Source organism: Tachyglossus aculeatus, unplaced genomic scaffold (genome assembly GCF_015852505.1).
Source record: "Tachyglossus aculeatus isolate mTacAcu1 unplaced genomic scaffold, mTacAcu1.pri SUPER_30, whole genome shotgun sequence".
NCBI classification, from domain to species: domain Eukaryota; kingdom Metazoa; phylum Chordata; class Mammalia; order Monotremata; family Tachyglossidae; genus Tachyglossus; species Tachyglossus aculeatus.
The window spans coordinates 2,807,048-2,832,271 of record NW_024044837.1 but is presented as its reverse complement, the minus strand read 5'-3'; the positions used below and the strand labels follow the sequence as shown (position 1 = coordinate 2,832,271).

Here is a 25,224-nt window from a genome sequence, read left to right as displayed (position 1 = left end):
GCGATCTCATCACTGTAGCATTTGGAACAGGAGAGCCGGATGAGGGAAGGGATGTCGCAAGAGAACTACAAAGCCCTACTGAGAGCTCACCTCCTCCAGAAGGCCTTCCCAGACTGAGCCCCCTCCTTCCTCTCCTCCTCCTCCCCTTCCACACCCCCACCTTACCTCCTTCCCTTCGTCACAGCACCTGTATATATGTATGTTTGTACGTATTTATTACTCTATTTATGCATTTGTTTTATTTGTACATATTTATTCTATTTATTTCATTTTGTTAATATGTTTTGTTTTGAGTACAGTGCTCTGCACACAGTAAGCACTCAATAAATTCGATTGAATGAATGAATGAATGAATGGGAGGCGTTGGTGTCACAGAAGAGGAGGGAGAAAGTCACGGCGTTGTGCATGCCTCCGTTCAGCCCTCCGCTGATCAAGGAGGTGAAGGCCATCTTCCCACAGGCCCCTAGGTCCATGATGACCTCGCAGCGCAGGGTGCGGCAGATAGCGGCCTAACGTTCATAGGACACTACCTCCCGGTGGTGTCAGGGCCACTTCGACACCCCTAAGGGTGATTACATGAAGACATCGGAGATGCAACCCGAGACAGAAATTTCTCTGTGGTCAGTCAGGGAGTTGTGGTTGGATTTGGGGACGGTGATGGAGATGTAGCAGAGGTCGATGAGGGCCAGTTTCCTGAGGAAGGGGTACATGGGTGTGTGGAGGCGCCATTCGAGGGTGGTGATGGCAATGATGAGGAGATTCCCCGTCAGGGCCGCCACGTAGACCAGGAGGAACAGCGCAGCCTGTACAGCTGCAGCTCCCAGACCTCCGAGAATCCCAGCAGGAGGAATTCCCTCACTGTCATGAGGTTGGTCATTTCTTCCTTTTGAGGAAATAGGGTCCTGCGGGTTAGATGGAGGTGAAAATATTGAGTTATCAAAGCAGAGTGGTCTACTGGCTAGAGCACGAGCCTGGGAGTCAGAAGACCTGGGCGCTAATCCCGGTTATGCCATGTGTCTTTTGTGTGACCTTGGGCAAGTCGTTTCACTTGCTGGACCCCAGTTGCCTCAACTGTAAAATGAGGATTAACTCCTACTCTTTCCTCCTTTGCATTTTCTCCTCTTCTCCCCTATACCCAGGGCGTGGCAGCTACAAATGAAAGATATTCAATTAATACTATTGATTGATTGATGGATTAACTATTGAGAAATGCTATCCTGGAAGGGAAATATTTGAGAAAAATCCCAGAAACTTTACTTTTTATCCAAAACGAGGAAAGCTGCAACTACAGCTGAACCCAAGCTCCTCCAGTTTTCAGTGCCACTACATACGATAATAATAATAAGAATAATAATGGTATTTGTTAAGCGCTTACTATGTACCAAGCACTGGGGTAGATACAAGTAATCACGTTGTCCCACTTGGGGCTCACAGTCTTAATCCCCATTTTACAGATGAGGTAACTGAGGCACAGAGAAGTTAAGTGACTTGTCCAAAGTCACACAGCTGATAAGTGGCAGAATCGGGATTAGAACCCGCGACCTCTGACTCCCAAGCCCACACTCTTTCCACTAAACCACGCTGCTTCTCACAATCAGTTAGTCAATCGATCGATGCTTTTATTGGCTATTTTCAGAGCACTGTACTAAATGTTTGGGAGATTATGATACAACACAATTGGCAGAAATGGTCCCTGCCCACAATGAGTTTACAGGCTAGAGGGGGAGACAGACATTAATATGAATAAATAAATATGATACAAGGCACCATATCACAAGCCACGGCAGGATGGAGGGCAGGTTAAGACTTCATTCATTCATTCATTCAATCATATTTATTGGGGGGTGGAGCAGAGGGAGGGAGTCGGAGCGATGGGGAGGGGAGGTGGAGTAGAGGAAAAGGGGGCTCAGTCAGGGAAGGCCTCCTGGAAGAGTTGAGCTCTCAGTATGGCTTTAAAGAGGAGAAGAGAACTAGTTTGGTGGATGTGAGGAGAGGGGGCATTCCAGGACTGAGGTAGGACGTGGACCAGAAGTGACGGTGGGACAGGCGAGAATGAGACACCGTGAGGAGGTTAGTGGCGTCAGAGGAGCAGAGTATGTGGGCTGGGCTGGAGAAGGAGAGAAGGGAGGTGAGGTAGGAAGGGGCAAGGGGATGGAGAGCTTTGAAGCCAAGCTGATGGAGAGCTTCTTAGGGCAGGGTTCCTGCAGCCTCCAAGGGACCCTCAAACTAACAAGCCTGGGAGATGCAGTATGGCCTAGTGGAAAGAGCATGAGCCTGGAGGTCAGAGGAGCTGGATTCTAGTCCTGTTTCTTCCAACTGTTTGCTGTGTGACCTTGGACAAGTCATTTCACTTCTCTTTGCCTCAGTTCTCCTCTTCTCCCCCTTACTTAGACTGTAAGCCCCATGCAGGACAGGATTTAATGAACTTGTAATCTACTGCACTCTTAGAAGGGTAATAATAGAACAGTGGAACAGTACAGAATGTACAGCAGAGCAATAGAACAGTAATTAGAATAATAATAGTAATATTATACCATAGTAAGAACATAGTAATTATGATAATGATACAGTAGGCACTAAACAAATACCATTTAACAAATAGAAGCAGCATGGTTTAGTGGATAGAGCCCGGGCTTGGAAGTCAGGGTTCATGGATTCTAATCCTGGCTCCATCACTTGTCAACTGTGTGAGTTTGGGCAAGTCACTTCACTTATCTGTGCCTCAGTTCCCTCGACTGTAAAATGGAGATGACGACTGTGAGTCCCACGTGGGATAACCTGATTAACAGTGCTTGGAACATAGTGAGAACTTACAGATACGATCATCATTTTTAAAAAAGCCTCTCCATTCTCGGTCCCTGTTTCAGACCAGAACATTCATTCATTCAATCGTATTTATTGAGCCCTTACTGTGTGCAGAGCACAGTAGTAAGGGCGAAATACAAATCGGCAACACATACAGTCCCTACTCAAGAAAGGGCTCAGAGTCTAGAAGAGGGAGACAGACAACAAAACAAAACAAGTAGAAAGGTGTCGATACCATTAGAATAAATGTAATAATATCTATATACACATCATTAATACAATGAATAGATTAATAAATATGTACAACTATACACAGGTGCTGCGGGAAGGGGAAGGGGGTAGGGCATGGGGGGGCGATGGGGAGGGGAGGAAGAGGAGGAGAGGAAAAGGGGGAGCTCAGTCAGAGAAGGCCTCCTGGCGGAGGTGAGCTCTCAGTAGGGTTTAGAAGGGAGGAAGAGAGGTATTTTGGTAGATGTCTGAAGTGGGGGCATTCCAGGTCAGAGGCAGGACATGCGCCAGGGGTCGACGGCAGGACAGGCGAGAAAGAGGCCCACCGAGGAGGTTAATGGCAGAGGCGTGGAGTGTGCAGGCCGTGTTATTGAAGGAGAGAATGGAGGTAAGGTAGGAACGGGCGAGATGATGGAGAGCTTTGAAGCCTATAGTGAGGAGCTTTTGCTTCATGCGAAAGTTGATAGACAATCAATGGGGATATTTGAGGAGGGGAGTAATATGCCCAGAGCGTTTCTGTACAAAGATAATCCGGGCAGCAGAGTGAAGAATAGACTGAAGTGAGAAAACACAGGAGAATGGGAGAGCAGAAAGGAGGTCGAGGCAGTAATCCAGTCGGGATAGGATGAGAGATTGAACCAAGAAGGTAGCAGTTTAGATGGAGAGGAAAGGGCAGATCTTAGCGATGTTGTGAAGGTGAGACTGGTAGGTTTTGGTAACAAATTGAATGTATGGGGTGAATGAGAGAGCGGAGTCAAGGATGACACCAAGGTTGCGGGCTGTGAGAATCCCGGTAGTGGTAGTGCCATCCATAGTGACGTGACAGTCAGGGAGAGGACAGGGTTTGGGAGGGAAGATAAGGAGCTCATTCACAGACATGTTGAGCTTTAGGTGGCAGGTGGACATCCAGGTGGAAATGTCTTGAAGGCAGGAGGAGATACGAGCTTGAAGGCCTTATATAGAGTAGGGAAAGGTCGGGACTCAATCGCCTGGCAATTCCTTCATTGGGAGCAGCTGGGTAGTGGACCACCATTGGAGGGGACTGTGCCGGTGAGCGGCTCATTCTTTGCAGAACAAACACCGTACCCCCCTGGCAGAGTGCGTGGGATATGGAGGGGGGCATCCTCGGCAGGGGGTGGCATGAAAAACCCAGTGGGGAACGACCGAAAAGGAATCTCGGGTACTCCAAGGGACCCAGGGAATGGGAGAGCTAGGGTACGGCCTAGCTGATTATTTAAAAAGAAGGAAAAATAAACCGAACTAAAAGTTTCCCGATCCAACATTCTGTCTCCATGCCACGGGAATTAAATCAAATTTCTTTCGGTTTGGACAGTGAGGAAAGTACGAGACTGGAACTGGGACCCTGCCGATTTTGAACTGTCTGCCCCAAGAGGTGGACCCTGGGAAGAGTGCCCTAAAACCCTCAGGTTAATAAAATTGAAAAAAACCCACGATGGCCCCCAAAAGAATACAGGGCTAAAAAAACATGCCTTAGAAACCTCAGAACCCCAAAGGAACTGATATGAAAAAGTAATTGGCGTTTTGATTTCCTCTTAAATTTATTTAAGAGGAAATCAAAAAGCCAATGGATCATCTGACTATTAATATCCATGGTGTCCCGCGGAGGGAGGTGGTTCCTTTAGAGGAGGGACAAAGGGAATTGCCCGCCAGAAAGATTTTCCGTGATTTGGGGATTTTTTTGCATGACCCATCCTCCTCTCATGGAACATTGGGGTGGACACAGGGCTATCCGGGCAACCCAACCGAGTCTATTCTATTTTCCAGAGTGATCCCCACCCATCTTCTAGGAACGTAAAGTACCTCTGGACATCCAGAATATTGATATCCTTTATCGTCCCATCGGGAACTCCAAATTACCAGCCAAAAATCAATTTGGCACCAATGGGGAACGAAAAACGATTTAGGCCCCTACACGGTTATTTAAGCTTAACCTATGACCCTGTGGCCCCCAATCGCACTCTCGGTCATGTGTGGGCATCGGGAAAACCCTCGACCGACGGCCACCCCTCCCCTTGGAGCCCAAAGCACTTATTAGGTTATCTAAGGGCACCAGATATCTGAAGCCACTTAAAAATCGCTTTTGCGATCGTGGGCACAAATCAACAGATTTGTTCTGCCATGAGCACCAACAAAGCGCTTGCTCTTGCTGGTTTCACATGGGGAGAGTGATTTTCGTTTTAAAGATAGGGAGGTTTTGGGATTTTGAATTAAAAGCTTTATGCAGTTGTTCCTTTTTTTATGAGGAGGACTAGACAGAAAAAAGGGAAAGGAAGCACCAGGAAAAAAATGTCTGTAAACTACTCACTTGCAGGAGTTTTGTGGAGTAACAGCCACATCTCCCAAAGTTTTGTGTCAGGGATTACTCTAAACAGAAAGACAAAATAATTAGTGAAGCATCTTGTCACAGTGTAAAGAGCGCGGGCTTTGTAGTCACAGGTCATGAGTTCAAATCCCGCCTCCACCAATTACCGGCTTTGTGACTTTGGACACGTCACTTCACTTCTCTGTGCCTCGGTTCCCTCATCGGTAAAGAGGGGATTAAGGCTGTGAGCCCAGCGTTGGATAATCCGATTACCTTGTGACCTCTGCCGCGCTCAGACCAGTGCTTTGCACATAAGAAGTCCTTAATAAATAATACTACATTACATGGATTTATTGTTCCAATGGAACTCGTGCAGCCATACCGTAAATGGGGCAGGGTGGTCATTCTGACCTCTCAAAGCAAGCTCGAGACGGCCCCCTCCGCACAGAGAAACTACACCTACAGATATCTGCCCACGACGCGACTCAGGATCAACAACACAAACTCAGAGATAAAGCCCCTACTCCAGAGAGCAGCAAAAAGGTCAAAATTAGACCCTAACCTCACTCACTATGACCCGGCAATATAGAGAAGAGGGCAGGCACAGGTAAGATACTGAAACGGCAGCTCCCGGGAGAAGGCCAAACCTCCGGGGGCCTTATATAGAGTAAGGAAAAGTAGGGACTCAATCGTCTGGCAATTCCTTTATTGGGAGCAACTGAGTAGTGGGCAACCATTGGAGGGAAGTGTTCCGGTGAGCGGCTCATTCTTTGCAGAAAAAACACCGTACCCTCTTGGCAGAGTGCGTGGGATATGGAGGGGGGGCTTTCTCGGCAGGTGGTGGCATGAAAAACCCAGTGGGAAAGGACCTAAAAGGAATCTCCGGTACTCCAAGGGACCCAGGTAATGGGAGAGCTAAGGTACGGCCTAGCTGATTATTTAAAAAGAAGGAAAAATAAACCGAACAAAAAGTTTCCCGATCCAACATTTTGTCTCCATGAGGCGGGAATTAAATCAAATTTCTTTCGGTTTGGACAGTGAGGACAGTACGAGACTGGAACTGGGACCCTGCCGATTTTGAATTGTCTACCCCAAGACGTGGACCCTGGGAAGAGTGCCCTAAATCCCTCAGGGAAATAAAATTGAAAAAAAACCACGATGGCCCCCAAAAGAATACAGGGCTTTAAAACATGCCTTAGAAACCTTAGAACCCCAAAGGAACCGATATGAAAAAGCAATTGGCGCTTTGATTTCCTCTTAAATTTATTCAATTTAAGAGGAAATCAAAAAGCCAATACATCATCTGACTATTAATATCCATGGTGTCCGCGAAGGGAGGTGGTTCCTTTCGAAGAAGGACAAAGGGAATTGCCCTCCCGAAAGATTTTTCGTGATTTGGGGATTTTTTTGCATGACCTGTCCTCCTTCCTTGCAGCATTGGGGTGGACACAGGGCTAGCCGGGCAACCCAACCGAGTCTGTTCTATTTTCCAGAGTGATCTCCATCGATTTTCTAGGAAAGCAAAGTACCTCTGGACATCCAGGATATTGATATCCTTTATCCTCCCTTCGGCAAGTCCAAAGTACCAGCCAAAAATCAATTTGGGCACCGCTGGGGTCCGAAAACCGGTTTAGGCCCCGACACGTTTATTTAAGGTTAACCTATGACCCTGTGGCCCCCAATCGCACTCTCGGGCATGTGTGGGCATCGAGAATACCCTCGACCGACGGCCACTCCTCCCCTTGGAACCCAAAGCACTCATTAGGTTATCTACGGGCACGAGATATGTGAAGCAACCTAAAAATCGGTATTGTGATCGTGGGCACAAATCAACAGATTTGTTCTGGCATGAGCACCAACAAAGCGCTTGCTCTTGCTGTCTTCACATGGGGAGAGTGATTTTGGTTTTAAAAATAGGGAGGTTTTGGGGTTTTGGATCAAAAGCCTTCTGCAGTTGTTTCGTTTTTTATGAGGAGTACTAGATAGAGAAAAAGGGAAAGGAAGCACCAGGAAAAAAATGTCTGTAAACTACTCACTTGCAGGGGTTTTCTGGAGGAACAGCCACGTCTCCCAAGGCTTTGGGTCAGGAATTAATCTAAATAGAAAGACAAAAGTAATTAGAGAAGCAGCTTGTCACAGTGTAAAGAGCGCGGGCTTTGGAGTCACAGGTCATGAGTTCAAATCCCGCCTCCACCAATTACCGGCTTTGTGACTTTGGACACGTCACTTCACTTCTCTGTTCCTCGGTTCCCTCATCGCTAAAGTGGGGATTAAGGCTGTGAGCCCCGCGTTGGACAATCCGATTACCTTGTAACCTCTGCCGCGCTCCGAACAGTGCTTTGCACATAAGAAGTCCTTAATAAATAATACTACATTATGTGGAATTATTATTCTAATGGACCTCGTGCAGCCATAACGTAAATGGGGCAGGTGGGTCATTCTGACCTCTCGGACCAAACTCGAGACGGCCCCCTCCGCACAGAGAAACTACACCTACAGGCATCTGCCCATGACCCGACTCAGGATCAACAAGACAAACGCAGACAGAGCCAAAGCCCCTACCCCCAGAGAGCAGTGAAAAGGTCAGACTTAGCCCCCTAACAACACTCACCATGACCCGGCAATATAGAGAAAAGGGCAGGCACTAGTAAGATACTGAAACGCCAGCAACCGGGAGAAGGCCAAACCTCCGGGGGCCGTATATAGAGTAGGGAAAGGTCGGGACTCAATCACCTGGCAATCCCTTCATTGGGAGCGGCTGAGTACTAGGCCACCATTGGAGTGGACTGTGCCGGTGAGTGGCTCATTCTTTACAGAACAAAAACCGTACCCTACTGGCAGAGTGCGTGCGATGTGGAGGGGGGCTTCCACGGCAGGGGGTGGCATGAAAAACGCAGTGGGGAAGGACCGAAAATGAATCTCGGGTACTCCAATAGACCCAGGGAATGGGAGAGCTAGGGTAATGTCTAGCTGATTATTTAAAAACAAGGAAAAATAAACCGAACTAAAAGTTTCCCGATCCAACATTCTGTCTCCATGAGGCGGGAATTAAATCAAATTTCTTTCGGTTTGGACAGTGAGGACAGTACGAGATTGGAACTGGGACCCTGCTGATTTTGAACTGTCTACGCCAAGAGGTGGACCCTGGGAAGAGTGCCCTAAATCCCCCAGGGAAATAAAATTGAAAAAAAACCCGCGATGTCCCCCAAAAGAATACAGGGCTTTAAAACATGCCTTAGAAACCTCAGAACCAAAAAAGGAACCCATATGAAAAAGTAATTGGCGTTTTGATTTCCTCTTAAATTTATTTAATTTAAGAGGAAATCAAAGAGCCAATGCATCATCTGTCTATTAATATCCATGGTGTCCCGGGAAGTGAGGTGGTTCCTTTAGAGGAAGGACAATGGGAATTGCCCGCCCGAAAAATTTTTGGTGATTTGGGGATTTTTTTGCATGACCCATCCTCCTTCCTTGCAGAATTGGGGTGGACACAGGGCTAGTCGGGCCACCCAACCGAGTCAGTTCCATTTTCCAGAGTGATCTCCATCGATTTTCTAGATAAACAAAGTATCTCCGGACATCCAGAATATTGATATACTTTATCCTCCCATCGGGAAATCTAGATTACAAGCCAGACATCAATTTTGGCACCGCTGGGGACCGAAAAACGGTTTACGCCCCCGCACGGTTATTTAAGGTTAACCTATGACCCTGTGGCCCCCAATCGCACTCTCGGGCATGTGTGGGCATCGGGAATACCCACGACAGACGGCCACTCCTCCTCTTGGAGCCCAAAGCACTCATTAGGTTATCTACGGGAACCAGATATCTGAAGCCAACTAAAAATCGGTTTTGCGATAGTGGGCACAAATCAACAGATTTGTTCTGCCATGAGCACCCAAAAAGCGCTTGCTGTTGCCAGCTTCACATGGGGAGAGTGATTTACTTTTTAAATATAGGGAGGTTTTGGATTAAAAGCCTACTGCAGTTGTTCCTTTTTTTATGAGGAGGACTAGATAGAGAAAAAGGGAAAGGAAGCACCAGGAAAAAAACAGTCTGTAAACTACTCACTTGCAGGGGTTTTCTGGAGGAACAGCCACGTCTCCCAAGGCTCTGGATCAGGGATTAATCTAAATAGAAAGACAAAAATAATTACAGAAGCAGCTTGTCACATTGTATAGAGCGCGGGATTTGGAGTCACAGGTCATGAGTTCAAATCCCGCCTCCACCAATTACCGGCTTTGTGACTTTGGACACGTCACTTCACTACTCTGTGCCTCGGTTCCCTCATCGGTAAAGTGGGGATTAAGGCTGGGAGCTCCGCCTTGGACAATCCGATTACTTTGTAACCTCTGCCGCGCCCACAACAGTGCTTTGCACATCAAAAGTCCTTAATAAATAATACTACCTTACATGGAATTATTATTCCAATGGAACTCGTTTAGTCATACCGTACATGGGGCAGGTGGGTCAGTCAGAACTCTCGGACCAAACTCGAGACGGCCCCCTCCGCACAGAGAAACTACACCTACAGGCGTCTGCCCACGACCCGACTCAGGATCAACAACACAAACTCAGACAGAGCCGAAGCCCCCACCCCCAGAGAGCACTGAAAAGGTCAGAATTAGCCCCCTAACCACATTCACCATGACCCGGCAATATAGAGAAGAGGGCAGGCACTGGTAAATTACTGAAACGACAGCAACTGGGAGAAGGCCAAACCTCCCAATACCCTCGACAGACGACCACTCCTCCCCTAGGAACCCAAAGCACTCATTAGGTTATCTACGTGCACAAGACATCTGAAGCAACCTAAAAATCGGTTTTGCGATGGAGGGCACAAATCAACAGATTTGTTCTGCCATGAGAACCAACAAAGCGCTTGCTCTTGCTGGCTAAACTTTGGGAGAGTGATTGTGGCATTAAAAATAGGGAGGTTTTGGAGTTTTGGATTAAAAGCCTTCTACAGTTGTTCCTTTTTTTATGAGGAGGACTAGATAGAGAAAAAGCGAAAGGAAGCACCAGGAAAAAAAGTCTGTAAACTACTCACTTGCTGGGATTTTGTGGAGTCACAGGTCATGGGTTCAAATGCCGCCTCCACCCATTACCGGCTGTGTGACTTTGGACACGTCACTTCACTTCTCTGTGCCTCGGTTCCCTCATCTTTAAAGTGGGTATTAAGACCGTGAGCCCCGCGTTGGACAGCATAATTACCTTCTAACCTCTGCCGCGCTCAGAACAGTGATTTACCCATAAGTCCTTAATAAATAATACTATATTAGATGGAATTATTATTCCAATGTAACTCGTGCAGCCATACCGTAACTGGAGCAGGTGGGTCATTCTGACCTCTCGGACCAAACTCGTGACGGCCCCCTCCGCACAGAGAAAATATACCTACAGGCATCTGCCGACGACCCGACACAGGATCAACAACACAATCTCATACAGAGCCAAAGCCCCTACCCCCAGAGAGCAGTGAAAAGGTCAAAATTAGCACCCTAACCTCACTCACCATGGCCCAGCAATATAGAGAAGAGGGCAGGCACTCTTAAGATACTGAAACGGCAGCAACCGGGAGAAAGCCGACGCTCCAGGGGCCTTATATAGAGTAGGGAATGGGCGGGACTCAATAGCCTGGCAATCCCTTCATTGGGAGCAGCTGAGTAGTGGGTGAACATTCGAGGGGACTGTGCTCGTGAGCGGCTCACCCTTTGCAGAACAAACACCGTACCCGCTTGGCAGAGTGCGTGGGATGTGGAGGGGGGCTTACTCGGCAGGGGGTGGCATGAAAAACCCAGTGGGGAAGGACCGAAAAAGCATCTCGGGTACTCCAAGGGACCCAGGGGATGAGAGAGCTAGGGTACGGCCTATCTGATTATTTAAATAGAAGGAATAATAAAACGACCTAGAAGTTTCCCGATCCAACATTCGGTCCCCAAGAGGCGAGCATTAAATCAAATTTCTTTCGATTTTGACTGTGAGGACCCAACGGGACTGGAACTGGGACCCTGCCGAACGTAAACTCTCCAAACCAAGAGGTGGACCCCGAGGAGTGTGCCCTAAATTCCAAAGGGAAATAAAATTGAAAAAAAATCACGATGGCCCCCAAAATAATAGAGGGGTTTTAAACATGCCTTAGAAACCTGAGGACCACAACAGGAACCGAAATGAAAAAGTAATTGGCGTTTTGATTTCCTCTTAAATTTATTTAATTGAAGAGGAAATCAAAAAGCCAATGCATCATCTGAATATTGATATGCATGTTGTCCCGGTAAGGGAGATGGTTCCTTTATACGATGGCCAAAGGGAATTGCCGGCCCGAAAAAGTTTCGTGTTTCGAGGAATTTTTCTTTAATGGCCCATCCACCTTCCTTCCAGCATTGGGGTGGACATATGGCTATCAGGGCAGCCCAACCGAGTCTGTTCCATTTTCCAGAGTGATCTCCATCGATGTTCAAGGAAATCAAAGTACCTCTGGACATCCAGAATATTGATATCCTTTATCCTCCCATCAGGAAATCCAAATTACCAGCCAAAAATCAATTTCGGCACCGCTGGGTACTGGAATACTCTTTAGGCCCCTGCACGGTTATTTAAGGTTTACTTGGGACCCTGTGGTCCCCAGTCGCACTTTTGGCCATGTGTGGACATCGATAACTCCCTCGACCCCCTCCCCCTCCTCCCCTTGGTTCCCTAAAACACTCATTAGGGTATCCACGAGCACCAGAAATCCGTTTGGACCCTCTGCCCACCACAAAATCTGTAGTGCCATCCTGGGCACAAAACAAACAGATTTGGTCTGCCAGGAGCACTAACAAACCGTATGCTCTTGCAGGATTCATTTGGGGAGATTGATTTCTGTTTTAAAAATAGGGAGGTTGTGGGATATTTGTTTAAAAGCCTTGTTCAGTTGTTCCTTTTTTTATGAGGATGACTAGATGCGGGAAAAGGGAGAGAAAGCACCAGGAAAAAACAAATTCTGTAAGCTACTCACTTGCAGAAGTTTTGTTGAGGAACAGCCACGTCTCCCAAGGCTCTGGGTCAGTGTTGAATCTAAAAAGAAAGACAAAAAAATAAGAATTAGAGAAGCAGCGTGGCTCAGTGGAAAGAACACAGGGTTTGGAGTCAGAGGTCCTGGGTTCAAATCCCGCCTCCACCAATTACCGGCCGTGTGACTTTGGGCACGTCACTTCACTTCACTGTGCCTCGGTTCCCTGGTCGGTAAAGTGGGGATTAAGGCTGTGAGCCCCCGAGGGACAAGCTGATTACCTTGTAACCTCTGCAGCGCTGAGAACAGTGCTTTGCACGTAGTAAGTGCTTAAGAAATGCTAGTATAATAGATTGAATTATTATTCCTATGAAACTGGTGCAGCCATACCGTAGCTGAGGTAGGTGGGTCATCCTGTCCTCTGGAACCAAACCCGAGACGGCCCCCCCGGCACAGAGACGCTACCCCTACAAGGATCTGCCCAGGGCCCTGCTCAGGCTCAAGAACACAAACTCTGACCGAGCCAAAGCCCCTAACCACAGAGAGCAGTGAAAATGTCAGAATAAGCCCCCTACCCTCACTCACCATGACCCCCGAACCCAGAGAGGAGGGCAGGAACTGGGAAGGTACTGAAGAGGCAACAGCTGAGAGGGCAGGCACTGGGAAGGTACTGAAGTGGCAGCAGCTGAGAGAAGGCCAAGGCTATGGGGGCCGTATACAGAGTTGGGCAGGGGCGGGGCTCGGCTCAACGGCCGGGCAATCCCTTGATTGGGAGCAGCTGAGCAGTGGGCGACCATTGAAGGGGACTGTGCCCGGGAGCCGCTCATCCTTTGCAGAACAAACACCATTCCTACTTGGCAGAGTGCGGAGGAGGCGGAGGGGGGCTTCCTCGGAAGCCGGTGGCACGGAAAACCCAGTAGGGAAGGACGTAAAAGGAATCTCGGGTGCTCCAAGGGACCCGGGGGATGGGAGAGCTAGGGTATGGCCTAGCTGATTATTTTAAAAGAAGGAAAAAAAACAAACTAAACGTTTTCCGATCCAACATTCTGTCCCCAAGAGGCGGGAATCATATTAAATTTCTTACGATTTGGACAGTGAGGACCCAACGGGACTGGAACTGGGATCCTGAGTATCTTCAACTGTCTACCCCAAAAGGTGGACGCCTGGAAGAATGCCATAAATGTCACAGGCAAATAAAATTGAATAAAACCCGGGATGGCCCCCAAAGGTATAGAAGGGTTTAAAACATGCCTTAGCAACCTCAGAACCAGAACAGCACCCGAAATGAAAAAGTACTTGCCTTTTTGATTTCCTCAAATATAAATAATTTAATTCATTAAATTAATTCATCTTATTAATTAAAATTAATCAATTGAAGAGTAATTTAAAAAAGCCAATGCATCATCTGACTATTAATATCCATGGTCACCCGGGAAGGCAAGGGGTTACTTTAGAGGATGGACAAAGGGAATTGGCGGCCCGAAAATTTTTTCGTGTTTTAGGGATTTTTTTAATGCCCCATCAACTTTCCTTCCAGCGTTGTGGTGGACACATGGCTAGTCGGGCAGCCCAACCGACTTTCTTCCATTTTCCAGAGTGATGTCCATCGATTTTCAACCACATCAAAGTGCCTCTGGACAGCTAGGATATTGATCTCCTTTATCGTCCCGTACTGAATTCCACCTTACCAGCCAAAAATAAATTTGGGCCCCGCTGGGGACCGAAAGCCTGTTTAGGCACCCCCACGGTTATGTGAGGTTTACCTTTGAACCTGTGGCGCAGAGATGTACTTTTGGGCATGTGTGGGCATCGAAAATACCCTCGACAGACGCCCCCTCCTCCCTGTGGTGCCCAAAGCACTCAGTAGGCTATCTACTTGCACCAGAAATCCGTTTGGACCCTGTGCCCTCCAGAAAATCTGTAGTGCCTTCCTGGGCATAAAATAAACAGATTTGGTCTGTCGGGAGTACTAACAAACCGTTTGCTCTTGCAGGGTTAATTTGGGGAGATTGATTTACGTTTTCAAAATAGGGAGGTTGTGGGGTATTTGTTTAAAAGCCTTGCACAGTTGTTCCGTTTTATATGAGGAGGACAAGATGCGGGAAAAGGGAGAGAAAGCACCAGGAAAAAAATATTCTGTAAGCTACTCACTTGCAGAGGTTTTGTTGAGGAATAGCCATGTCTCCCAAGGCTCTACGTTATATAGAGTAGGGAAAGGTCGGGAATCAATCGCCTGGCAATTCCTTCATTGGGAGCAGCTGAGTAGTGGGCCACCATTGGAGGGGACTGTGCCGGTGAGCGGCTCATTCTTTGCAGAACAAACACCGTACCCTCTTGGCATAATGCGTGGGATGTGGAGGAGGGCTTCCTCGGCAAGGGGTTGCATGAAAAACCCAGTGGGGAAGGACCGAAAATGAATCTCGGGTACTCCAAGGAACCAGGGAATGGGAGAGCTAAGGTACGGCCTAGCTGATTATTTCAAAAGAAGGAAAAATAAACCGAACTAAAAGTTTCCCGATCCAACATTTTGTCTCCATGAGGCGGGAATTAAATCAAATTTCCTTCGGTTTGGACAGTGAGGACAATACTAGACTGGAACTGGGAACCTGCCGATTTTGAACTGTCTACCCCAAGAGGTGGACCCTGGGAAGTGTGCCCTAAATCCCCCAGGGAAATAAAATTGAAAAAAAAACCACGATGGCCCCCAAAAGAATACAGGGCTTTAAAACATGCCTTAGAAACCTCAGAACCACAAAAGGAACCGATATGAAAAAGTAATTGGCGTTTTGATTTCCTCTTAAATTTACTTAATTTAAGAGGAAATCAAAAAGGCAATGCATCATCTGGCTGTTAATATCCATGGTGTCCCGGGAAGCGAGGTGGTTCCTTTAGAGGAAGGACAAAGGGAATTGCCCGCCCGAAAGATTTTTCGTGATTTGGGGATTTTTTTGCACGACTCATCCTTCTTCCTTGCAGCACTGGGGTGGACACAGGGCTAGCCGGGCAACCCAACCGAGTCTGTTCCATTTTCCAGAGTGATCTTCATCGATTTTCTAGGAAAGCAAAGTACCTCTGGACATCCAGAATATTGATATCCTTTATCCTCCCATCGGGAAATCCAAAGTACCAGCCAAAAATCAATTTGGGCACCGCAGGGGCCGGAAAACCGGTTTAAGCCCCCACACGGTTATTTAAGGTTAACCTATGACCCCGTGGCCTCCAATCGAACTCTCGGGCATGTGTGGGCATCGGGAATACCCTCGACCGACGGCCACTCCTCCCCTTGGAGCCCAAAGCACTCATTAGGTTATCTACGGGCACGAGATATGTGAAGCCACCTAAAAATCGGTTTTGCGATCGTGGGCAGAAATCAACATATTTGTTCGGGCATGAGCACCAACAAAGCGCTTGCTCTTGCTGGCTTCACATGGGGAGAGTGATTTTCGTTTTAAAAATAGGGAGGTTTTGGGGTTTTGGATCAAAAGCCTCCTGCAGTTGTTCCTTTTTTTATTAGGAGGACTAGATAGAGAAAAAGGGAAAGGAAGCACCAGGAATAAAATGTCTGTAAACTACTCACTTGCAGGGGTTTTGTGGAAGAACAGCCACGTCTCCCAAGGCTTTGGGTCTGGAATTATTCTAAATAGAAAGACAAAAGTAATTAGAGAAGCAGCTTGTCATAGTGTAAAGAGCGCGGGCTTTGGAGTCACAGGTCATGAGTTCAAATCCCGCCTCCACCAAGTACCGGCTTTGTGACTTTGGACATGTCACTTCACTTCTCTGTGCCTCGGTTCCCTCATCGGTAAAGTGGGGATGAGGCTGTGAGCCCCGAGTTGCACAATCCGATTACCTTGTAACCTCTGCCGCGCTCAGAACAGTGCTTCGCACATAAGAAGTCCTTAATAAATATACTACATTACATGGAATTATTATTCCAATGGAACTCGTGCAGCCATACCGTAAATGGGGCAGGTGGGTCATTCTGACCTCTCGGACCAAACTCGATACGGCCCCCTCCGCACAGAGAAACTACACCTACAGGCCTCTGCCCATGACCCGACTCAGGATCAACAAGACAAACTCAGACAGAGCCAAAGCCCCTACCCCCAGAGAGCAGTGAAAAGGTCAGAATTAGCCCCCTATCCACACTCACCATGACCCGGCAATATAGAGAAGAGGGCAGGCACTGGTAAGATTCTGAAACGGCAGCAACTGGGAGAAGGCCAAACCTCCGGGGGCCTTAGAGTAGGGAAAGGTCGGGACTCAATCGCCTGGCAATCCCTTCATCGGGAGCAGCTGAGTAGTGGGCCGCCATTGGAGTGGACTGTGCCTGTGAGCGGCTCAGTCTTTGCAGAACAAACACCGTACCCGCTTGGCAGAGTGCGTGGGAAGTGGAGGGGGGCTTCCTCGGCAGGGGGTGGCATTTAAAACCCAGTGGGGAAGGACCTAAGGGGAATCTCGGGTACTCCAAGGGACCCAGGGAATGGGAGAGCTAGGGTACGGCCTAGCTGATTATTTAAAAAAAAGGAAAAATAAACCGAACAAAAACTTTCCCGATCCAACATTTGTCTCCATGAGGCGGGAATTAAATCAAATTTTTTCCGTTTTGGACAGTGAGGACAGTACGAGACTGGAACTGGGACCCTGCCGATTTTGAACTGTCTACCCCAAGAGGTGGACCCTGGGAAGAGTGCCCTAAATCCCCCAGGGAAATAAAATTGAAAAAAAACCACGATGGCCCCCATAAGAATACAGGGCTTTAAAACATGCCTTAGAAACCTCAGAACCACGAAAGAAACCGATATGAAAAAGTAATTGGCGTTTTGATTTCCTCTTACATTTATTTAAATTAAGAGGAAATCAAAAAGACAATGCATCATTTGACTATTAATATCCATGATGTCCCTGGAAGGGAGGTGGTACCTTTAGAGGAAGGCCAAAGGGAATTGCCCACCCGAAAACTTTTTGGTGATTTGGGGATTTTTTTGCATGACCCATCCTCCTTCCTTGCAGCATTGGGGTGGACACAGGGCTAGCCGGGCAACCCAACCGAGTCTGTTCCATTTTCCAGAGTGATCTCCATCGATTTTCTAGGAAAGCAAAGTACCTCTGGACATCCAGAATATTGATATCCTTTATCCTCCCATTGGGAAATCCAAATTACCAGCCAAACATCTATTTGGGCACCGCTGGGGACCGAAAACCGGTTTAGGCCCTCACACGGTTATTTAAGGTTAACCTATGACCCTGTGGCCCCAAAGCACACTCTCGGGCATGTGTGGGCATCGGCAATAACCTCAACCGACGGCCACTCCTCCCCTTGGAGCCCAAAGCACTCATTAGGTGAACTACAGGCACCAGCTATCTGGATCCACCCAAAAATCGGTTTTGCGATAGTGGGCTCCTTTTTTAAAGAAAATAAAGGTTTCTTTATTTCTTTGTAATTTTTAAGTGCTTGCTTTGTGCCATTATATATATAGATAACTATATCTATAGATAGCTACATCTATATCTATCTATCTCTATCTATATATATTCCTTAGCCATATAGTTCATGATTGGAGCTGCAGAGGACTGAGCAGTGAGCTGGATACTTGGGTGCTATCTTCAATTGTTCTATATCGTGCATTAAATTTAACAGTTTTTAAGATGAAAAGAGCAAGGATAATAATTAATTATGATTATAATAATAAAAACAGTATTTGTTAAGTGCTTACTTTGTGCCTGGCACTGTACTAAGTTCTGGGGTAGATACAGAATGATCAGGTTGGACACAGTCCCTGTCCCACACTGTTAATAGCCATTTTACGGAAAAGGTAATTACGTACAGAAAAGTGAAGTGACCTGCCCTCGGTCACACGGCAGACAAAGGGCAGAGCCTTGATTAGATCCCAGGTCCTCTGACTCCCAGAAACGTGCATCTGCCTCTGGCTATCTTACTTAGGTTGGGTGTGATAATTCCCATGACATTCTTTAGAGGAATAATAATCTAATGGTGTGAGATAAAATCCAGATTTTCCACACCCGAAATATGGAAAATTATAGAAGTTTCTGGGAGAAAGCCAACCTATCCTTCCTCTTTTTACATCCTTTTTGTGTTTCTGTGTCTGGCCAGAATACCATTCACTTTCAGAATACCTTTCACTTCCCAGACTGAGCCCCCTCTTTCCTCTCCCCCTCCTCCCCCCTCCATCCTCCCCGCCTTACCTCCTTCCCTTCCCCACAGCACCTGTATATATGTATATATGTTTGTGCGTATTTATTGCCCTATTCATTTATTTTACTTGTACATATCTATTCTATTTATTTTATTTTGTTTATATGTTTTGTTTTGTTCTCTGCCTCCCCCTTCTAGACTGTGAGCCCACTGTTGGGTAGGGACCGTCTCTATATGTTGTCAACTTTTACTTCCCAAGCGCTTAGTACAGTGCTCTGCACACAGTAAGCGTTCAATAAATACGATTGATTTATTGATTGATTGATTGATTGATTCCCCGATTAAGCCCTCTTTTCCCCTACTCCTTCTCCTTTCTGTGTCACCTAGGCATTTATATCTGTATCCTTTAAATGCTTGATATTCGCCCCACCCTCTGCTCCACAACACTTATGTCTATAGTCATAATTTATTCCTTCATATGAATGTCTCTCCCACCTCTAGACTGTAAGCTTGTTGTAGGAAGGCAACATGCCCACCAATGATGTTGTATTGGAGTCCCCTAAGTGCTCAGTACGCTACTCTGTACCCAGGAAGCACTCAATAAATGCCATTGATTGATTAATTAATAATAATAATAATAATAATAATGACATTTATTACGCGCTTACTATGTGCAAAGCACTGTACTAGGAGCTGGGGAGGTTACAAGGTGATCAGGTTGTCCCACGGGGGGCTCACAGTCTTAACCGCCATTTTACAGATGAGAGAACTGAGGCACAGAGAAGTTAAGTGACTTGCCCAAGGTCACACAGCTGACAATTGGCGAAGCCGGGATTTGAACCCGTGGCCTCTGACTCCAAAGTCTGTGCTCTTTCCACTGAGCCACGCTGCTTCTCTGTAATTGATTACTAAGTAGTAGTAGAGGAGAAGCAGCATGACCTAGTGGACAGTGCACACTACTGGAAGTCCAGAGACCTGATTTCAAATAACCACTCTGATCCTGGCCTGCTGTATATTCTCAGATACGGGACTTAGTCAGTCAGCCAGTCAGTTGTATTCATTAAGCGCTTATTGTTTGCTGAGCACCATACATAGAGTTTGGGAGAGTAAAATGCAACAATCTAACACACACATCCCAACCCATGATCAATCCATCAGTGGTATTAATTGAGTGCTTACGATGTACAGAACAATGTTCTAAGTGCTTGGGAGTGTACAATACAAGAGAATTAGCAGAAACATCCTTTGCCCACAATGGGCTTACAATCTGGAGGGGGGGGGAGAGAAGACATTGATATGAATGTCATTTGAAATATATAATTGAAAGATGTGTACATGGTGCTGTGGTGTTGAGGATGGGGCGAATATCAATTCTCTAGAGGTTCTAGATCTAAGTGTATAGACAATGCAGAAGGGAGAACAAGTTGGGGAAAAGAAGGCTTAACGGGAGAAGATGCGTTGGTGGGTAGGGCCCGGGGGAACCTCTCTGAAGTTCAGCTTCCTTATCTTTAAAGTGGGAATTCAATAGCAGAACTCTCTCCTACATGGACAGTGGGAGAGTCGGTGAGACTGGGGATCAGAGAGGTGCTAGCATAAGACGTGTTTGTTTGGCTAGCGGAAGCAGCTGTGTGGTCCCTATCTCATCTGTCTTCACCTAGTTAGGGGTTGGTTGATAATCCACTAATGAATTGCGTCCTCAGGTTGGCACCTGCCAGTCAGAAGACGTGATCCTACGCGAAGAGAGAGGGGTCATGTCTGGTGGCTAGGAGGTGCCCGAAACACAGAACGCTGCATTCTGGATCCTCAGGGGTGAGTCTGTCTGTGTCCCCACCCATCTGGAAGACAGAGAGGAAGGGCAGGGGAGTGACAGGGGATGGGAAACACAGCGTCGCTGAGGGAGAGGCAGGGGGTCAATTCATAATCCGCCCTCTCTCTAGGTAGAGTGGTGGTTTATTGGGCCATCTCTAAGACTGCTCCTGATGAAGATTTCATATCTCAAAATAAACTAATCGTTTGTGGATACCTGTGCCCCACTATACCTACCTTAGTGCTTAGCACAGTGTCTGGCACAGTGCAAGCACATACTAGAACTCACAGATATTGTTTTCATTATTAAAACAATGATGGCTCGGTCCCATGGTTTAGTCCGTTTTCTAATCTATCAAGTTTACTGAACCTTTACTGTGTGCAGAGCCCTGTACTAAGCACTTAGGGGAGCCCAGTATAACAGAGTTGGTAGATACCTACCCTGCCCACGAGGAGCTTTCAGTCTAGAGGGTGATGCAGACATTAATATGAATAAATAATTGACGGCTAGGGACATAAGTGTTGTGGGGCTGAGGAAGGGGGAATGAAGGGTGCAAAGTTGACACAGACGGGAGTAGGAGAAGAGGACATGAGGGCTTAGTCCGAGAAGGCCTCTTGGAGGAGATGTTCCATGGGTAAGGTTTTGAAAGTAGGGAGGCTAATTGTCGGATGTAAAGAAGGAGGGCATTGCAGACTAGAAATAGGATGTGGGAGAGCAATCGGGGGCCAAACAGAGGAGCTCGAGGTGCAGTGAGCAGGTTGGCATTAGAGGAACAAAGTTTGCTGGCTGGGCTGGAGTAAGAATGTACCACTTGTGTCTGGAGGGATGGACTGAACTACTAAGGTTGAGCTGGGAGTGGGAAGAAGGTGGGAGTTCGAGGTGGAATGTACCACGGGGGACAGGGTCTGGAGTTCGAGGTGGAATGTGCTACTTGGGGAGGGAGAGGACGTTTCAGGGAGAGTGAGCCAAAACGGCAGGTGTGTAGTTCCACGGGAGTTGTGGGGGTGACAGGGTATAAATGTAGAGCCAGGGTGAACCACTGCGGGCCGAGGGAAATGGATTTCCAGGGTACACAAACCACTAGTTGGGGGGGTGAGAGGAGCAGGGGAGGGAGGGAGGGATGGCATTCCAGTGGGCGTGAACTGCTGGGGAGAGAGGGATGGACTTGGAGAGGGAACAAACCCCTCTAGGAGAGGGGTGGAGTGAATCTCCAAAAGGAGTGATCCATTTGTAGAAGGGGGGAGAGGATTTACAAGGACAGTGAACCTTAGGGGGAGGGGAATGAAGTGCTGGGGGAAGTGTACCTCAAGGGGAGGAGGATGGAGCTCCAGAAGGAGCTGATGTGGAGGTAGGGAATCCCTGGGGAAATGAATCACCCAAGGGTGAGGGCTGATGGAGTCTCCTGGGGAGTGGAAATTCTCTCTCACCTCTCTCTGCCTCCTAGATCTACACACTGCAGCCCAGACTTCACTCTGCTGCCCTGATCAGCTTTCTTAAAAAAATTCCATATACGTCTCCCCATTCCTCAAGACACTCCAGTGCTTGCACGTCCCCCTCTGCATTGGAGAGAAACCCGTGACCATTCTCATTAAAGCCATCTGACACCTCGTCACCTCTTAACTCACCTCACACTTCTCCTGCTACAGCCCAGCCCGCACACCTCCCTCCTCTAATGTGTCAACCTACTCACTGTTCCTCCATCTCGTCTAACTCACAACTGACCCCTCACCCACGTCCTGCCTCCGGCCTGAAACTCCCGCCAGCTCCACATGCACAGCCTTAGTAAGGTCACATCTCCTCCAAGAGACCTTCCCTGATTTGCCCTGGCTCCCTCCCCCTTCTGCATCTTCTAAGCACTTGGATCTGTGACGTTTGGAGATTTGATATGCACCCCACCTCTACCCCCACAGCACGTATGTACATATATTTAAATTATTTATTACAAATAACTTATTTATTCATGTTAATGTCTGTCTCCTCCTCTAGACTGTAAACTCATTACAGGAGGGGATTTTCCCCTTCACATTTTCCTCGGTGAAGTTGGCGGCCTGAATTCCCCGAATCTGAGAGTAGGACGGGTTGGTATTGGAGACTGCCCTAGGCTGATGGATCTGAGGCTTTGCTTTTCAGTCCTGCCATCCACGAGGCAGCTCGTGATTGCCTGGCCCGGGTGTTTCTTAGAGTTTCCATCTCATGCCAAGCTACCCGTTTCTCCTTACATAGCCTAATGATACCTGCTGTCCTGACATTCCTCTCCGAGTATTTTCCGCTTCCTTCCTTTCACCGTGCCCTTGGTCCTTGCCGATTTGGAGCAGCCTTACCCGTGAATGCCAACTGATTCATGATTTCTTCCATTCACAGGATGATCCAGCTCACTTGGACGGGCTTCCCTTGCCTCAGCTTCTCAAAAGCGACCGTCATCACCGGAGGTGGCTCTAGAAGACTTGGAGCAAATCATTCAAGAGCTCAATGCCAAAGATGAATCATGCCGGACCTTTCCTGCCAGTGTACTGGAGTATCTCTCTGGAGGACCCTACCCGCCAAACACGGGGAAGCCGGTCCAATGAGATATTTCTGGTATGATTTCGGGAGAATCAACTGCCACCTCAGGAGTGGATCGGGGTCAGGGCACTTCTGGCCAGAGAGCACCTGAGCTAGTGTGGAGCTCAGGAGCCACTAAGTACCTTTGTGCGTGGCCATCGGGGCCACGGTCTTCCCGGCTTGGTATCACCATGCTTCACCTTCTCCCAGAGCTCATGACTACTCCGGGATCCGTCTGGAGCTTTCGTTACATATCATCATCCGTGAACCTGGCGGGCTGAATTCCTAAAGTGCTTCTCCGAGAACGGGGAGAGAGACTGCAATGAGCTGGTAGCTCTGACTCTTTGCCTTTCAGCCCTGCTATCCATAGGTCAGGCCACGATTGCCTGGCCTGGGTGTTTCTAAGGTGGTCCCTCTCCATCGTATGCAGTTACTTGATTTTCCCTACAATCCCACGCTTAGAACGTAGTTTGGCATCCAGTAAGCACTTAACGAATACCATTATTATTCCAACCTGCTGCTACGTCCTGGTTTGACCGTCCTTCTCCCCATCTGGTTTGTTTCCTTCCGTTCACGCTGCCCAGGGACCTTGGATACCTGCAGATTCTGGACAGTCTTGCCCGCACATGCCAAATGACTAATGGTTCCCCCAATTCCAGAGCGCTCCAGTTCCCTTGGACCAACTTCTCCCGCCCCAGCTCTGCAACAGATACCGTCGCCACCGGCAGAGGCCCAAGAAGAGTTGGAGCAAAGCATTGAAGAGCTCATCGCTAAAGATGAAGCCAGCTGGGCCCTCCTCCCTGGTGTACTAGATTATCTCTCTGAAGGACCCTATCCGCCATGCAACGTTAGGAAGGCTCAATTAGGTAAATCCAGGTTCTGAGTAATCCGCCTCCAAAGCCGCAAGCTGGAGATCGGGCTCAAGTGACCTCTGGCTGGAGAACGCTTGGGTCCCTCGGGAGCTGGGAAGCCGCTGGTCCCTGGGTGCACTACAAGGACAGGATTCCTTGACTGCTGATCTGAGGACGGATGGGTTGGCACGGTGACTGCATTGGTTTGATATATCTGACTCTTTGCCTTTCAGAACTGCCGTCTGCCAGGCCCTGCCCCGAAGGTCCTATGCCAATTCCTCCAGCACCCAATGCAGGCATGGACAGCTACCCCAGCGAGGAGATCCGGGGATCCCGAGATCCCGTTCGTTGCCCGTTCGTTCCAGCTGCGATGAGGACGCCACCCAGGCTGCCAAGGGCCGCTGTGTCCAGGTCTCTCCGCTGGCTGCAGGTAAGTCCTCCGCCTTTCTTTTTTCCTCCCTCACATCCTTTCGTTTCTGCTTCTTCCCAGAGTCCTATCCTGCCAACCCACTTCTGGCCGTAAAGCCAACCCCTTTCTCCTTGACCTGTCTGAGGGACCTCCAGAATGCCTCTTCGACACTCCCCTCCTATATCCGCTCCTATTGGGAACGTGCCATGTCTTGAATGGGTATGGAGTTCGAGGCAGGGAACACCTGTCTCTCTCCCGCCACCCCGCCTAATTAAGTGTGTTTGTTTATCTTCAGGTGGCAAGAGCCTCGTGACCCCCTCGTCCAAGAAGACTGGCTCCACCCCGTCCATCAGCAGCCCAGTGCCATTCCAGGTGAGTACTTTCTCCATGTGGTTGCCCCTAGGTTTGGCGGATTGGCACGGTAGCTGAATTTCCGGAGATCACGTAACCTCACCGGAAAAGAGGGGTTAGGATTAAAATGAGGGGAGGGCTGTAGAGTCCCGCGAGATGCCCATAGCACTTAAGAAGAATAACCCTTTTTTTAAAAAGCAGTCGCCGGAACGTCATCTGGGCTACGTTTTCCCGTACCGATACCGGGTAACCGTTTCTTTTCCTCCGGAAAGGGTTTTGGGTGAAATCTTGTCAAAGGAACTTTCTGCCCCTTGGTTCTTTCAGGAGCGTCTAAATGTACTTCCGTAGGGGACCTAGTTAGTATTGAAAGAAGAAGCGTTTGTTTTCTCTTTGGTAGTGAGAACATCTTCTGCCCTCTCTTCCTACAGGTTCTGCCGGACGGTGAAGCCATCACCGTGAATGAGCTGGAGATGGCCTTCCAGAGATTCTTTGGCTCCCAGCAGTCAGGGCTGGAGGTCCCGAAACTGAACTGGATGGATGGCTCCGTCCTGATGTCAGACCGGGAGACCAATTACAGCCTCTCCTCCCTCGCAGCGCAGGCCAGAGCCAGGTCCAATCCACTGACCGACAGTGAGGACTTCTGCCTCAAGCCTGTGGTCTCCTCTCCCCGACCGATCTCCAGACACAAGCTGCGGCTCCCGCGGATACCCCGAAGAGCCTCGATCCGACCGAGGGCTCGTCGCCGCCTGTGCTGGGACTCCTGA

The 25,224-nt window shown here is 48.2% G+C and overlaps 1 pseudogene; it reads left to right on the top strand.

Annotated features, from left to right (window-relative positions):
• The first annotated feature begins 405 nt into the window (after window positions 1–405).
• Window positions 406–25,224, top strand: LOC119921791 (annotated as a pseudogene).